Genomic DNA, 14071 nt, shown 5'->3' with positions numbered 1-14071 from the left:
TGTTTATTTCAACGAACGTAACTGATAAGAAATTACAGTAAAAGCAGTTTATATAAATTCATATTACATTATTATATGTGTTGCTACCCATTTGTGTCCATTTCTAGGTGCCAAAGAATAGCGATTTATCTCCTTTAAATACTGCTTTTTTTTATTAATTGTAATAGATTAGGTATTAAGTAATATTTCTCTCCATTCCCTGGCTGATAATAATAATCAGGGGATTTGTTCACCTGTGTGTAAAACTAGGTGATGAGAATAAAAAAATAAGTTCTATTTCTCTCTATTCCCTGGTTGATAATATTCTAGGAAGGCTAGCGGCAGTTAACTTGCACAATGACGTAAACACGTACAATTTCTTATCTTATTTCACAGTCTTTAACTGGCCTTCCACTTCTGCTTACAGAACCCAATCACCTGCTGATGATACCCAATCTTTACGCCGCCGCTATTACCCTTTAAACAATATAGTGACCACATTATTGCTATGGCAACACATGATAGGCAGAGGAGGAGAAACGTAGGAAAAAGTTTTTGCTAGTGCCAGATGTTTTTTGGTGGTAGTGTTGGATATTAATGATTAGTGTACTGGTGTTTCTTGTAGTGTGTGTGCATTACATGGTGTGTTTTGTCAATGTGTTAATTGAGTCTGAGCTACTCGAGTGATTATTACCGCTTCTGTTAAATTGTTTGGAACTAGATATAATGTGAATGAGAGATACCACCAGATAACGTAATAGACACACGGATTCAGACCCATTGAGTGAGTTCTCATTGTTTTTAATTGGTTTTTTTTTTTTTGCTTTATTTTAATACTATGATTTTTTTATAATATATCAGGACCTGTTCTTATTCTTCCTTAGAATATTAATTATGTTGTTAATTTATATAAAAAAGTTAAAATAAACATACAATATTATGGTGAGGTAGAGAGAAATGCAGTTTGAAATGAAATGAAATGAAATGGGGTTTAATGTCCTACTGTTCTGCTCCTATACTGGGCTAATGAAGACGGGCATACGCCATACAGTGTGCATTGAGGGAAATTTTGCCCGGGCAGCGGCACTATCACCTACTCTCATATCGAATTCCAACTGCCAAGGGATCTTTTACGTGCATTCCAATGTATACACGGGCCTTCGTTTTTTTCGTCTCATCCTAAGGACTAGACAGCTGTCCTTGTCAGGCCCTCCGTTCTGCACCACTGACAAGGGGAAACCACGTCAGAAAATCCAAATGAACTTTCTTGGCCACTGCAGGGATCGAACACCCGACCTCCAGGGAAATGGAGTTTAACCTCCACTCCAGGGAACAAAAAAGTGTCTCAACAATTGGTTAACAATGTGAAATAATTTTGATAAATTTTTGCTAGTCAAATCAAATTTTTAATAAGTAGTTTTGGTCATTTGAGGTGCAGTTACAATCTATTAAATACATATAGGCTAACAGTTTATTTTTTATTTACCATAATGGGGGGTGGGGGGATGGCCGACGATCAACGACTTTAAGAAAGACATGGTTAGCACGTGGTCTGTCATATTGAGTCAACTGGCATGATTTCGATTCCCCGGTTGTACTGACAAGGAGTAGGGTCGGCTTTCCAACCTTGTGGGTTTTCTCCGAGTCCTCCAGTTTACTCCCACTGTTAAAGATCCCTGCACGCAAACGAATTATTGAAATAAAATTGAACCATATGTCAGTCTCTCTCTCTCTCTCTCTCTCTCTCTCTCTCTCATAATAGCCTTTAAATTACAGTAGGATAAAGATTGGCGGTGAATATTATTTAGGAAAATATTAATTTTTTGAATTCATATTTTGTGCATAACTTTCAAGTTAACTGACGACACAGGACATGAATTGTATTTTGGAAGATATTTTTTAAAAACGATCCATTACGCTTGCTAAAGAATTCCAACTGCAGACCACATATTTCATGTGGTCTGAATTACCCCCACAGCAATGAAGACCTTGGTGTAATTTTGTCCACCTTGCTTACATAGCCGCCCTGATTTTAAAATGATACGTAAGTGAGTAAAAATGCATGTAAATAAAGCGTTATTCGTTCATCCTGTTCTGAACATTCACAAAAGTATTTAATTGTGTTTTAGAGTGCAGAAATTGCCGTGAAATGTCAAAATTTCAGTGTAACAAATCGGCAGCTTCTTTATGAAAAATATATGTCAAACTTTGAGCATTGTTTTGATCATTGGAAAACATATTTAACATCGAAAATTATAAATATTACAATCAGAATATTAAATAGAGAGAAGAGTGAAGACACACGGCGTAGTAGTCACTTTTTCCAGACGCATGACCAATACATATATTTCCAAGGTTGGACAGGCATCCCTACTCCTTGTCAAGTACAAACAGGGAATCGAAATCATGTCACTTGACTCACTGATAGATCTTATGATCTTAAGCCCCCACGTTAAACCATTCAGCCACCTGCACCCCACCCCACCCACTAACTACCTACCTATATTAAACCATTCGGCCACCCGCCCCTCTCCACCCCCACCCCCACCCCCACCCCCTACCTACCTATATTAAACCATTTGGCCACCCGCACACCACCACCACCCCCTACCTACCTATATTAAACCATTCGGCCACCCGCACCCCACCCCAAGCCCCACCTACCTATATTAAACCATTCGGCCACCCGCACCCCACCCCATCCCCTACCTTCCTACCTATATTAAACCATTCGGCCACCCGCACCCCACCCCACTCCCTACCTACCTACCTATATTAAACCATTCGGCCACCCGCACCCCCCCCCAACCTACCTACCTACCTACCTACCTATATTTAACCATTTGGCCACCCGCACCTCTCCACCACATATATTATGATAATAATCTATAAACTATAAACTTATTGAATCTAACAAACCAATTCTCGAATACACTGTTTGAAAATGAAATGGGGTTTAACGTCCTACTGTTCTGCTCCGACTGGGCTAATGAAGACGGGCATACACCATACAGTGTGCTATGCGAGAAATTTTGCTCGGTCAGCGGCACTATGGCCTACTCTTATATCAAATTCCACTTGCCAAGGGCTCTTTTATTTGCATGCCAATGTATACACTGGACCTCGGTTTTTCGTCCCATCCGAATAACTATATGTCCATTGTCAGGCCCTGTGACCTGCACCACTGACAAGAGGAAACCACCATTGTTTGAAAAGTTCTAATCTTAAATTGGTTAGCTACCAAAATAATGTTTGTTTTCAGTGAATGAATTTGTAGAGATATAAACACTTGGCATTAGTCACTATTAAAATACAGATGTGACGTCATCCTTTGATGTTGGCATACCATTATTTCAAATTATGTACAGGCAACTTGAAATACTGAACTCGCATGACGTATTTCACAGCAAAGCATGTGCGAGATAGTGTCTGTATTTTAAGTTTTTAATGGTCTTGAGTTTAAGGCATTGCGTAATATATTGAAACATCCCTGGTACAGTATCAATATATTACTTAATGTCTCGCTCTCGAACATTAAACCACAGTTATTGCATGTATCAGAGTTTAAACTATTCAACCACTGATGAATGATGCCACATTATTTTGACTTGCATAGAATTATTGCAGCTTTGAGACTTCCATTGATTTATATTATGACTAGCTCAAATCTTTTCTTAAAGGCGCATTAGGTAAGATTAGATAAAGAACTGACAGTTCTTGCTATAATAGTTAAAAAATAGATACCGTAATAAAAACAAAATATTCTAAAAATTTCTGTCAGATTGATGGACCATCTTCTTTGTTTTATATAATTTACCATATGTCTGGCATAATATAGCCTGGTTGGCGCTGATGTGGCATTAAACAACGTTTAATCCATTCATCTCCTTTTAGCAGAATCTGTTCCATCTCAAAAAACTGCCTTGATCTATGGAGTTTAGATCAATCTGTTTAAAATACAGATCTAAATGTCATTTCGTTTCTTCAAATGAGAGAGAGAGAGAGAGAGAAATGAGGTTTAACATCCACTCAACACAAATTTGGTCATTTCGGGACTAACACATGGTTCAATTTTATTTCAATAATTCGCTTGCGCGTAGGTCTGTCAGAGAGAGAGAGAGAGAGAAATGGGGTTTAACAGACACAAAATAGGTCATTTCGGGACTAACACATGGTTCAATTTTATTTCAATAATTCGCTTGCGCGTAGGTCTGTCATTGAGTCAACTGGCATGGTTTCATTTCCCCGGTTGTACTGACAAGGAGTAGGATCACCTGTCCAACCTCGGAAGGTTTTCTCCGGGCCCTCTGGTTTCCTCCCACTGCTAAAATTGAACCATGTGTTAGTCCCGAAATGACCTAGTTTGTGTCGAGAGGATGTTAGAACCCATTATCACATCATTAATTATTTACAATCCAAAAACTCTTGTTGTTCCAAAACTGTGACATGATAGGAATTTTAAGACGCACTTAACTCCGTACATTCCAAAGGCAATTGACGTCATTTATGACAGTAAATGGAAATATTTAATCACAATAAAGCTGCATATGCCCTGAAAATATGGATCAAAGACAAGTAGATCTCTTTTAACATAATCAGCTCTGAATTTGTGTTAAATAACAGTTTTGTATTCGTTAATTTTTTTGAAAATATCGATCAAAAAATCAAAGGCAAGTAGATCTCTTTTTAAATAATCAGCGCTGAATTTGTGTTAAATAACAATTTTGTATTCATTAATTTTCACCGTTTATCATTTAATCTTTTTAATGAATAATAAACGACTGATAAACTCGTAATATTTTTTTTTTGTTCATCGTGGCATCTCTTAGAGATAAATATGCCATTGGGTTAATTTGATTTAAATGGAACCTTGTCATGTCATATTTTTATTTTCAAGTATTTCATCTCTGCGCTCTGATATTCTTTGGAGTTTTAATTAAGTCTTGAATTGAAGCAGAAAGGAAAGGAAATGAAATGGGGGTTTAATGTCCTACTGTTCTGCTGTGACTGGTGTAATGAAGATGGACATATGCCATGCAGTGTGCTTTGAGGGAAAAGTTTAATCTCATTTGGAATTTCAGCCATCAAGCATCCTTTTACGGTCTTGTCTGAATGACAGGTTGGAACCAGTCTGGAAGATCTGATGGAACACCGGGAGAGATGGAGTGAGCTTCGGGTTAGCGAGCCAGTGCCTTACTCACCGATCCACTGGGGCTCCCGTCAGGAATTGAAACATCTTATATATCCAGGGGGTTTGGATGGTTGAATGGTTAGCGTGTATGCGCTGTATCATAAGGTCTGTCATTGCATCAACAGTGTGGTTTTGATTCCCCGGTTGTACCGGACAAGGAGTAGGGTCGCCTGTCCAAACTCGTGGGTTTCCTCCCACTGCAAAAGAAATAAAATTGAACCATGTGTTCGTCCCAAAATGACCTAGTTATGCGACGATGGGAGAGCTCTATTCTTTACTGCTTCCCGCAAGAGTTGAAATAAAATTGAACCATGTGTTAGTCCCATTTCTCTCTCTCTCTCCCCCTCTCTCTCTCTCTCTCTCTCTCTCTCTCTCTCTCAAAAGCTTATAGTTACAAATATTTAAATTTTAAAATTTAAACTAAATATCTCGCACAAGAATTGAGTGGATTATATATTGATTGGTTTGGTCTAAGTGTCGTCTGTCTTGATGGCTGACTAAGACTAAGCCTGTAATGACCCCCTTGATCAAGACCAATAATTAATTCCACTAAAAGCTTGGACATCCAAATTCTGTGTTTCTGCCACATTGGACGTCACCGTAGAAAAGAATTTTATCACATCGAAACGTCCTTATGGACTGGCATAAATTCTGAGCTCTCCCATAACCAGACAGCATACATACAGGCATGAATTGGAAATTTCCAGCTGTTTTCGATTGCTTTGGAAAAGAAGGAGAATTGATTGTCATTATATTATGGGCTCATAGTGGCTAAGCGGGTAAGATGCTAGCTCGCTAGCCTGGAGGTTGGTTGTTCGATCCCTGCATTGGCTGAGAAAGTTCATGTAGATTTTCCGGCGTGGTTCCCCCTTGTCAGCGATACGGGACGGAGGGTATGACAAGGACAGCCGTCCAGTCGTTCGGATTGGACGAAAAACTGAGGTCCCATGTACACACTGGCGTGCATGTAAAAGATCCTAAGACAGTTGGAATTTCGGATATAAGAGTAGGTCGTAGTGCCGCTGTCTGGGCAAAATTTTCTACATCGCACACTGTATGGCGTATGCCCGTCTTCATTAGCCCAGTTTGGAGCAAAACAGTACAACTTTAAACCCTATTTCATTTCATTTTCTTATTATTAAATTAACCCTATAAAACTGCCTGATACTAATATAATTTTGGATCCCCGCGTGGAGTTTAACCTCCACTCAACACAAACTAGGTCATTTTCAGACTAACATGGTTCAATTTTATTTCAAGACCCTGGAGTAAACGCACAGGGCTGGACAGGAGAGTCTACTCCTTGTCACATCAGTCGGTCCAACCGTCTGTCACACTTTTGATTGTCTCTTGGGTCAGTTGGTTGGCCATCTTTCCGTCACACCTATTTCCGTGTTGTTCTCAAATCTCCTGCGTAACGCAAGTTAATTTTAACATTTCATATGTTGTTTCAATTCTTTAAAAATTTTGAAATAGAAGATGAAGATATCACACCTCCTACGTAACCCAAGTTAATTTTTATTGGGTCAATTGGTCGGCAATCTGTCTGTCACAGCTATTTCCGTGTTGTTCTAAAGTTAATTTTAACATTTCATATGTTGTTTCAATATTTTTTCGTAAAAAATTTTCGTAAAAAATTTGCGAAAGATAAAACGGTTGGAAGAAGTTATTAACATGTTACATTAAGAATTTAATTATCACTTGCCGATCTAATTTTAGTCGCAGGAAATAGATTAATGTTTTACACAGGTTTTATAAACCAAGTCTTTTCTCTGGCACAAATTCATTATTTTTACACGTTCGTTCCTAGAGTTTTTGTCCACTTCCAATCTGGTTAAAACACAGATCCTATTTCGTTTCGTTTTTATAGTTCAAACTTTCGTTTTACTTGTCTTTACTTCACTAGGATCTGGAAGAGTTGTTATTTAACTTGTGTTCTGAATGGTGTCAGGGATAAGCCAATGAAACGGTCCGTTACGGCGATCTTTAGGCGTGTTCTGCACGGAACTGTGGGTACTCCACTAGTAACATCAATGCTGATTGGTTAATCAAATGTCTGACATCATAGGGTCATAAGTCGGTCTTTTGACCCCTGACATGACCTATCGCTATAACTTGTCAGATCTTCATGTAGTGTAGGCCATCGAAAGTATAAAAAAACGAAACGAAATATAGATCTGTATTTTAATCAGATTGGTCCACTTCCACCAGTAGACAAATTTTACACACTAAACTATTAAGACTATTATAGCTGTACACGGTCCCTTGACAGTTGGAATTTGAAATAAGAGTAGGGTGTAGCACCGTTGCGATAATTCCCCCATATTGTATCCCAGTATGACGTGGTTTCAAATCCCCGGTTGTATGTGACAAGGAGTAGGGTCGCCTGTCCAACCTCGTGGGTTTTCCCCGGTCCTCCGGTTTCCTCCCACTGCTAAAGACCCCTACGCACGAGTAAATTATTGAAATAAAATTAAACCATATGTTAGTCCCGAAATGACCTAGTTTGTGTCAAGTGGACATTAAAGCCATCTCTCTCTGTATTCCAGTATTCATTCGCCCAGTTGGTGCGGAAAAGCTGGATGTTAAACCCAGTTTCATTTCGTTTCATTTATTGACCTCTTCGACTTGGCATCTTCGCGGTCAAATAATTAGGAATATTATTTCCTGTTCCAGACAATAATTATAGTTTTATAAGGAGAATATTTGCAGTTGCCAGACAATAATTGCATATTTGAGACGATAATTGTATGTAGTCGGTTATGGTTATTTATCATAGCGAGAGAGATAGGCTAGTTCGTTACGTGAATCAAAACTGATTATTATAAGTTTCAGGTAACTTTTTTTTAGTAGAAAACCCAAATGATGTAATATTCTTGGCAACGTTTTCTCCAGACATCTTTTCACTCCTCTTTCATTTTTGTTATATTTTTATCGAACTTTGTAACATTAAACGCCACACGACTGATCGATAATAAAACATTTCTCATTCCGAGATCGATTCAGGTCAAATATTATCATTAATCAACCCAAGTTTTAAACAAATCATTTCAACCAATTTCAAAGATTGGTTTTGATTCCCCGCTGGGCACCGTTCTCAATCTGTCTGGGGATACATCATGGAATATTACTCAAATATCTTAAAGTGTTTCTGTGTCAATATTGTTTCAAAAGATTTTGATATTGGAATTTTGACTCTGCTGAGCGTGTAGTCTAACTCTTGGCTGGTTCTAGAATTCGAAATTGTTACACCATGAATTACAGTGAATGGAATCCAGTCCCGACAAATATGAAAATTGGATTTTTTCGCACCGATATATAAATTGAAAAGAATTTAATATCGCCATGTAGATAGTGCCTTTGTCAAAATATTTGCTGTTCATTACAAAATTTTGACACTCTCGATTATTGGGAATTTTCTGCATGTATATATATACGTAATACAGCTCTGGACGAGTTGGCAGTGTCGACTGATGAAAATATTATGACAAAAATGAAATAAAATGAAATGTTGGTTGTGTGTGGATGGCGTGTTTTATCATAATGTCTGTCATTGAGTCAACTGGCGTGGTTTCGAATCTCCGGTTGTATGTGACAAAGAATAGGGTCGCTTGTCCAACCTTGTGGGTTTTCTCCGGGTCCTCCGGTTTCCTCCCACTGCTAAAGACCTATACATGCATTCGAATTATTGAAATAAAATGGAACCATATGTTAGTCCCGGAATGAACATAATCATGCAGTTTGAGCCACGGTGGCTAGTCCTTCGGATGAGACGAAAAACCGAGGTCCCGTGTATACATTGGAATGCACTTAAAAGATCCCTTGGCAGTTGGAATTCGATATAAGAGTAGGCGATAGTGCCGCTGCCCGGGCATAATTTCCCTCAAATTACTTTGTATGGCGTATGCCCGTCTTCATTAGCCCAGTATAGGAGCAGAACAGTAGGACGTTAAACCCCATTTCATTTCATTTCAGTCCGAACAGCAGTGCTCCTGCTTACACTTCATTGAATTCTAACTATGAATGGTTCTTTCACAAGTAGGCAGGATTTTTCATCCCACGTACAGCCATCTTTTCCTTGCCACGCTCTCCATCCTACACCACTGTCCTATAGCAGGGTTCCATTTGGGTGACAGGCATGGGTACCTCTCCCCCCCCCCCCAGTCCGTCCATTACTGCTCAACCACTTCAAGGGATCACGGTGGCTAAGTGGGTAAAACGCTGGCTCGCTAGCCTGGAGGTCGGGTGTTCAATCACTGCATTGGCCGAGAAAGTTCACCCTGATTTTCCGGCGTTGTTCCCCCTTGTCAGTGATGCAGGACAGAGAGCCTGACAAGGACAGCTGTCTAGTCATTCGGATGAGACGAAAAAAACAAGGTCCCGTGTACACATTGGCGTGCATGTAAAAGATCCCTTGACAGTTGGAATTTCGATATAAGAGTAGGCCGTAGTGCCGCTGCTCGGGCAAAATTTCCCTCATAGCACACTGTATGGCGTATGCCCGTCTTCATTAGCCCAGTTCGGAGCAAAACAGTAGGATGTTAAACCTCATTTCATTTCATTTCATTTCAATAACGTCAAGATAGTGCAAACACATCAACGGTCTAAAATTAAATGTCAATTATTTGTCTTTTCCATCTTAATTTGTTCTTCTTTAAAGAAGGAAAGGAAAAGAACAGAAATATTCGTGTTCACATCGATCCAAAATAAATATCTCAATAACAGCATTACATCATTTTACTTTCTTTAACTACCCCCGCAAGTTTCCTTCATGTGAAGTCCTGTTTTGATTCAGTTTTATTTTTCAAAGATCCTCGTCCTAAAATAACTAATGATGGTCACTTATATAGAGTTATTTTAGGTCACTTGGGATCTATTCTGAGATTATTTGTTGCTATATTTAGTAACATGACACCATCTATAGTATCTTGTTATGGCTGTCAGTTGTTATTGATTTTTAACATCTTTAAAAAGGAGATTATTAGAAGACTTACGGTCTATGCTTAATTGATGCTACTAGCGAGAGCATGGCGTGAGATTGCTCTCAATGTAGATACTCTTCTGGCGTTATTAATAGAAGATTAGACACAAATTTATGTCGTCATTGTCGGTGTTTTGAATTATGATGCGGTATCGACGCTAGCATACTATACAACTATGAATAGCAATTCAGTATACTTGTAAGTCATTAAACACAGATTAGAAAAAATTTAGTCCGTCACAAGGTACGTGTGAATTACGTCTTTTGCGTTTGTTTTGTAACAACCACCTCGTAAAGATATCAGTTAGAAATCGACCAAGTAAACGTCAGAAATTTAAATTGGACCTTTAATCAAATATCTATATTTGTTTTTTAAAACATACACTAAAGGATTGATAATAGAAGAAAACCATGGCTGTGCTGTGAAGAGTTATTTTCGTGTGTTTAAGATATGAAAATACGATTATGATACATTAGCTGTTTGAGCTCTGTGTGTGTGGAGTTCTTCACGGGGGAAGTGAACTTGACGTTAGTTGACTTTTAAACACAAGTTCTTTGAGTGTAAGTAGCTTAATGATTGTTTATAAATAGATTACGTTCAGCTTAGATGTAAATTCCTGAGATTTAAAAATAGATTTTTACCTATATGTGGGGAGATGGGTATGAAATTTGTCTGACTTCTTTATATCGTTGTTGTTCGTGAATGAAGTACTGTTACATGATGAGGTAGACAGAGAGGCAGATCAAGGCTCTGATGGGTTCTAGGCAGCTCGACCAGCTGGGCCCTTTGCAGAACTGGTTTGCCGTCTCACCTTGAGCGCTATGGTGTCACTGACCGTGTGGGCATTCTTCCCAAATAGTGAATGGCCGACACAACCGAGTGAGTTTCGTCAGAAGCGTAGTCCAGTGAATTAAATAATGTAATTCATCAAATTTAAAAAGATTGTCAAAAATTTTATGGGCCCTATTTTTGCTTGGGCCCTAGGCAGCTGCCTACACTGCCTATGGGGTAATCCACCTCTGGGGAGACATTAGTAGACTAATTAATATATTTTTGTTGAGATCTATATCTATACATCCTATAGTTTAGGCCACTCCAGTTAGATTTTCTGTTTTTCGGGGGCCAGATAAATTGAAATAAACACTTACATCACATGAAAGATGTTTTGTTTAAAATTTCAAAACTTAAAGAGAGAGAGAGAGAAATGGGGTTTAACGTCCACTCGACACAAACTAGGTCATTTTGGGACTAACATATGGTTTAATGAATTTTATTTCAATAATTTGCTTGCGCGTAGGGATCTTTAGCAGTGGGAGGAAACCGGAGGACCCTGAGAAAACCCATGAGGCTGGACAGGCGACCCTACTCCTTGTCACGCCATGCCAGTTGACTCAATGACAGGTCTTATGATACAGCACGCACGTGCTAACCATTCGGCAATCAAACCCCCTCAAAACTTAAAAATTTCGGAACTAAAAGAAGAGTTTTCGAGCAGTGCAATTACGTACGTTTGGTTTTGGAATGAGTCTTTTTTCCTGAAGAATTTTAACTCATGTTCCCAAATTATTGAATCCAGATTTTCCGAAGGGGTTCCCCCTCGTCAGTGATGCAGGACGGAGGGCCTGATAAGGACAACTGTCTAGTCATTCGATGGTGCAACAAACCGAGGACCCGTGTATACATTGGCATGCACGTAAAAGATCCCTTGACAATTGGAATTTGATATAAGAGAATAAGCTGTAGTGCCGCTGTCTGGGCAAAATCTCCCTCATAGCACACTGTATGGTGTATGCCTAGTATTAATGCTAATACCATCTTTGATTACATTAGAAATGGACACCAGAAATTAACCATATGTTAGTCTCAAGTATTGTGTTGTTGAGACATAAAGGAATAGAAAGGGTGTTTATATCAGTCTATGGTATTGTGTCGTTGAGACATAAAGGAATAGAAAGGAGTTTAACAGTCTATGGTATTGTGTTGTTGAGATGTTGAGACATAAAGGGATAGAAAGCGGTTTAACAGTCTATAGTATGATATTGTGTCTCTGAGACGTAAAGGGATAGAAAGGGGTTTGTATTGTGTTCATGAGACATAAAGGAATAGAAAGGGGTTTAACATCTCGTCAACACATTACATCAGTCATCTGGAGATAAAATATGCTAATGTTTTTATTTCTATAATTATGTGGTGAAATTTCAGACGGTGAAATTTGTGTGGTCTATGTATTTTGTAAATCAGATATATTTCTTGTTTACTAGGATTCGGGTATTATTGCGACTATTTCAGGAATAGTGTAATTAAGTATATTCTTAGATATTTTTATTCTCATACCATTGACGTATCTGTTGACTTGTTATTCTGTTAAATTGGTTGACTTGACGTAAGAGCATCAGGAAGAAATGAAGCATTTTTTTTATCCAGTCTTATCTACTTTTTACAAGCTTAGTATTACTTGATAATGAATGATGTTTTCCTTAAACTTTCAAAACTTTTAAATGGAGAGAGAGAGAGAGTTTAACATCCTCTTGACACAAACTAGGTAATTTCCGGACTAACATATGGTTTTATTTTATTTTAATAATTCACTAGCGCGTATGAGTCTTTAACAGTGGGAGGAAACTGGAGGACCCGGAGAAAACCCACGAGGTTGGACAGGCAACCTACTCCTTGTAACTACAACCAGGGAATCAAAACCACGCCAGTTTAAATGTGGAACTAGTAGCATTAGAGAAGAGAAAACAATTAAGTACTCTTTGATTTGAAATTTGTTTTTTCACAAAGAAATGAAATGGGGTTTAACATCCCACTGTTCTGCTCCGACTGGGCTAACGAAGACGGGCATACGCCATACAGTGTTCTATGAGGGAATTTTTTTCTGGGCAGTGGCACTATGGCCTACTCTTATATCAAATTCCAACTGCCAAGGGATCTTTTATGTGCACGTCAATGTGTATACTGGACCTCAGTTTATCGTCCCATCTGAACGAATAGACAGCTGCCCTTGTCAAGCCCTCTGTCCCGCACTACTAACAAGGGGAAACCACTTTTCCCAAAGAAGTAAGAAAGAAAGTTCCAATTGTTATGGTCGTAGATATATTAAACTTTATTTTATATTTGTTAAAGCTACAATTTCATATTTTTAAGTTATATTTTTAAAATTTATTAAAATAAAGCCTTAAAATAGATCTTATCCATACACAGTCCTACCTTGTTAAAGAATAATCCTATTAATCCTATAATTCACTATTGCCAGCTGAGAAATTGGCAAAAATATCATTTTCAACTTCAAATTCAAACGTTTGAACATAGCTATTCCATGGAGGGAATAGGAAAACAAGGGAGGTAATTGTGTTATTTCCTGTGTCAATGATTTTTAAGGGTGGGAAATAATGCCCATGGTCGTATAATAGTGAGTTGATAACCTATTGAGCAAAAGACATAGAAATAATTATGTTTTGACTTTCTTAGAAAATATGAAATTCTCGCTTTAAGTAATAAATATATGTGAAAGGAGCTGTATAAGCTACCCGATCTTTTAAACAATGGGATGTTTAATGTATTTTTAATGTTTTTATGCTGAGAGATGGGGTATAACACCACTCACTACGTTCAGGCATAACATTTGGTTCAATTCTATTTCAATAATTCCCTTGCATGTAGTGGTCTTTAGTAGTCTGTGCTCCTAGCCAAGTAAACCTCCACAATCCTAATTAATAAAATAACAAATATTGGTGTGTAATTTATTATTCAAATGGGGGATTGGGTGGCTGAATGGTTAGCGCGTGGGCGCTGTACCATAAAGTCTGCCATTGAGTCAACTGGCGTGGTTTCGAATCCCCGGTTGTACGTGGCAAGGAGTAGGGTCGCCTGTCCAACCTCGTGGGTTTTCTCCGGGTCCTCCGGTTTCCTCCCACTG

At 38.4% G+C, this 14071-nt stretch overlaps 1 protein-coding gene across 8 annotated transcripts in view; it reads left to right on the top strand.

The window, feature by feature from the left end:
• The window catches only part of LOC126822441 (uncharacterized), a 186207-nt gene that overhangs the window by 93354 nt on the left and 78782 nt on the right, over positions 1-14071 (top strand). The window contains exon 1 of one of the 8 annotated variants that reach the window (XR_008788354.1): positions 443-763. The exons of 6 other annotated variants lie outside the window; for them this stretch is intronic. The gene's annotated coding sequence lies outside the window, so the exon portion shown is untranslated. Of the gene's footprint in view, positions 1-442; positions 764-10609; positions 10713-14071 lie in introns of those variants that run through there. One more of the 8 variants, XR_008788355.1, reaches the window with a different exon arrangement.

This window comes from Patella vulgata, chromosome 5, assembly GCF_932274485.2.
Source record: "Patella vulgata chromosome 5, xgPatVulg1.2, whole genome shotgun sequence".
Taxonomy (NCBI): Eukaryota; Metazoa; Mollusca; class Gastropoda; family Patellidae; genus Patella; species Patella vulgata.
This window is presented reverse-complemented; position numbering and strand designations above follow the sequence as displayed.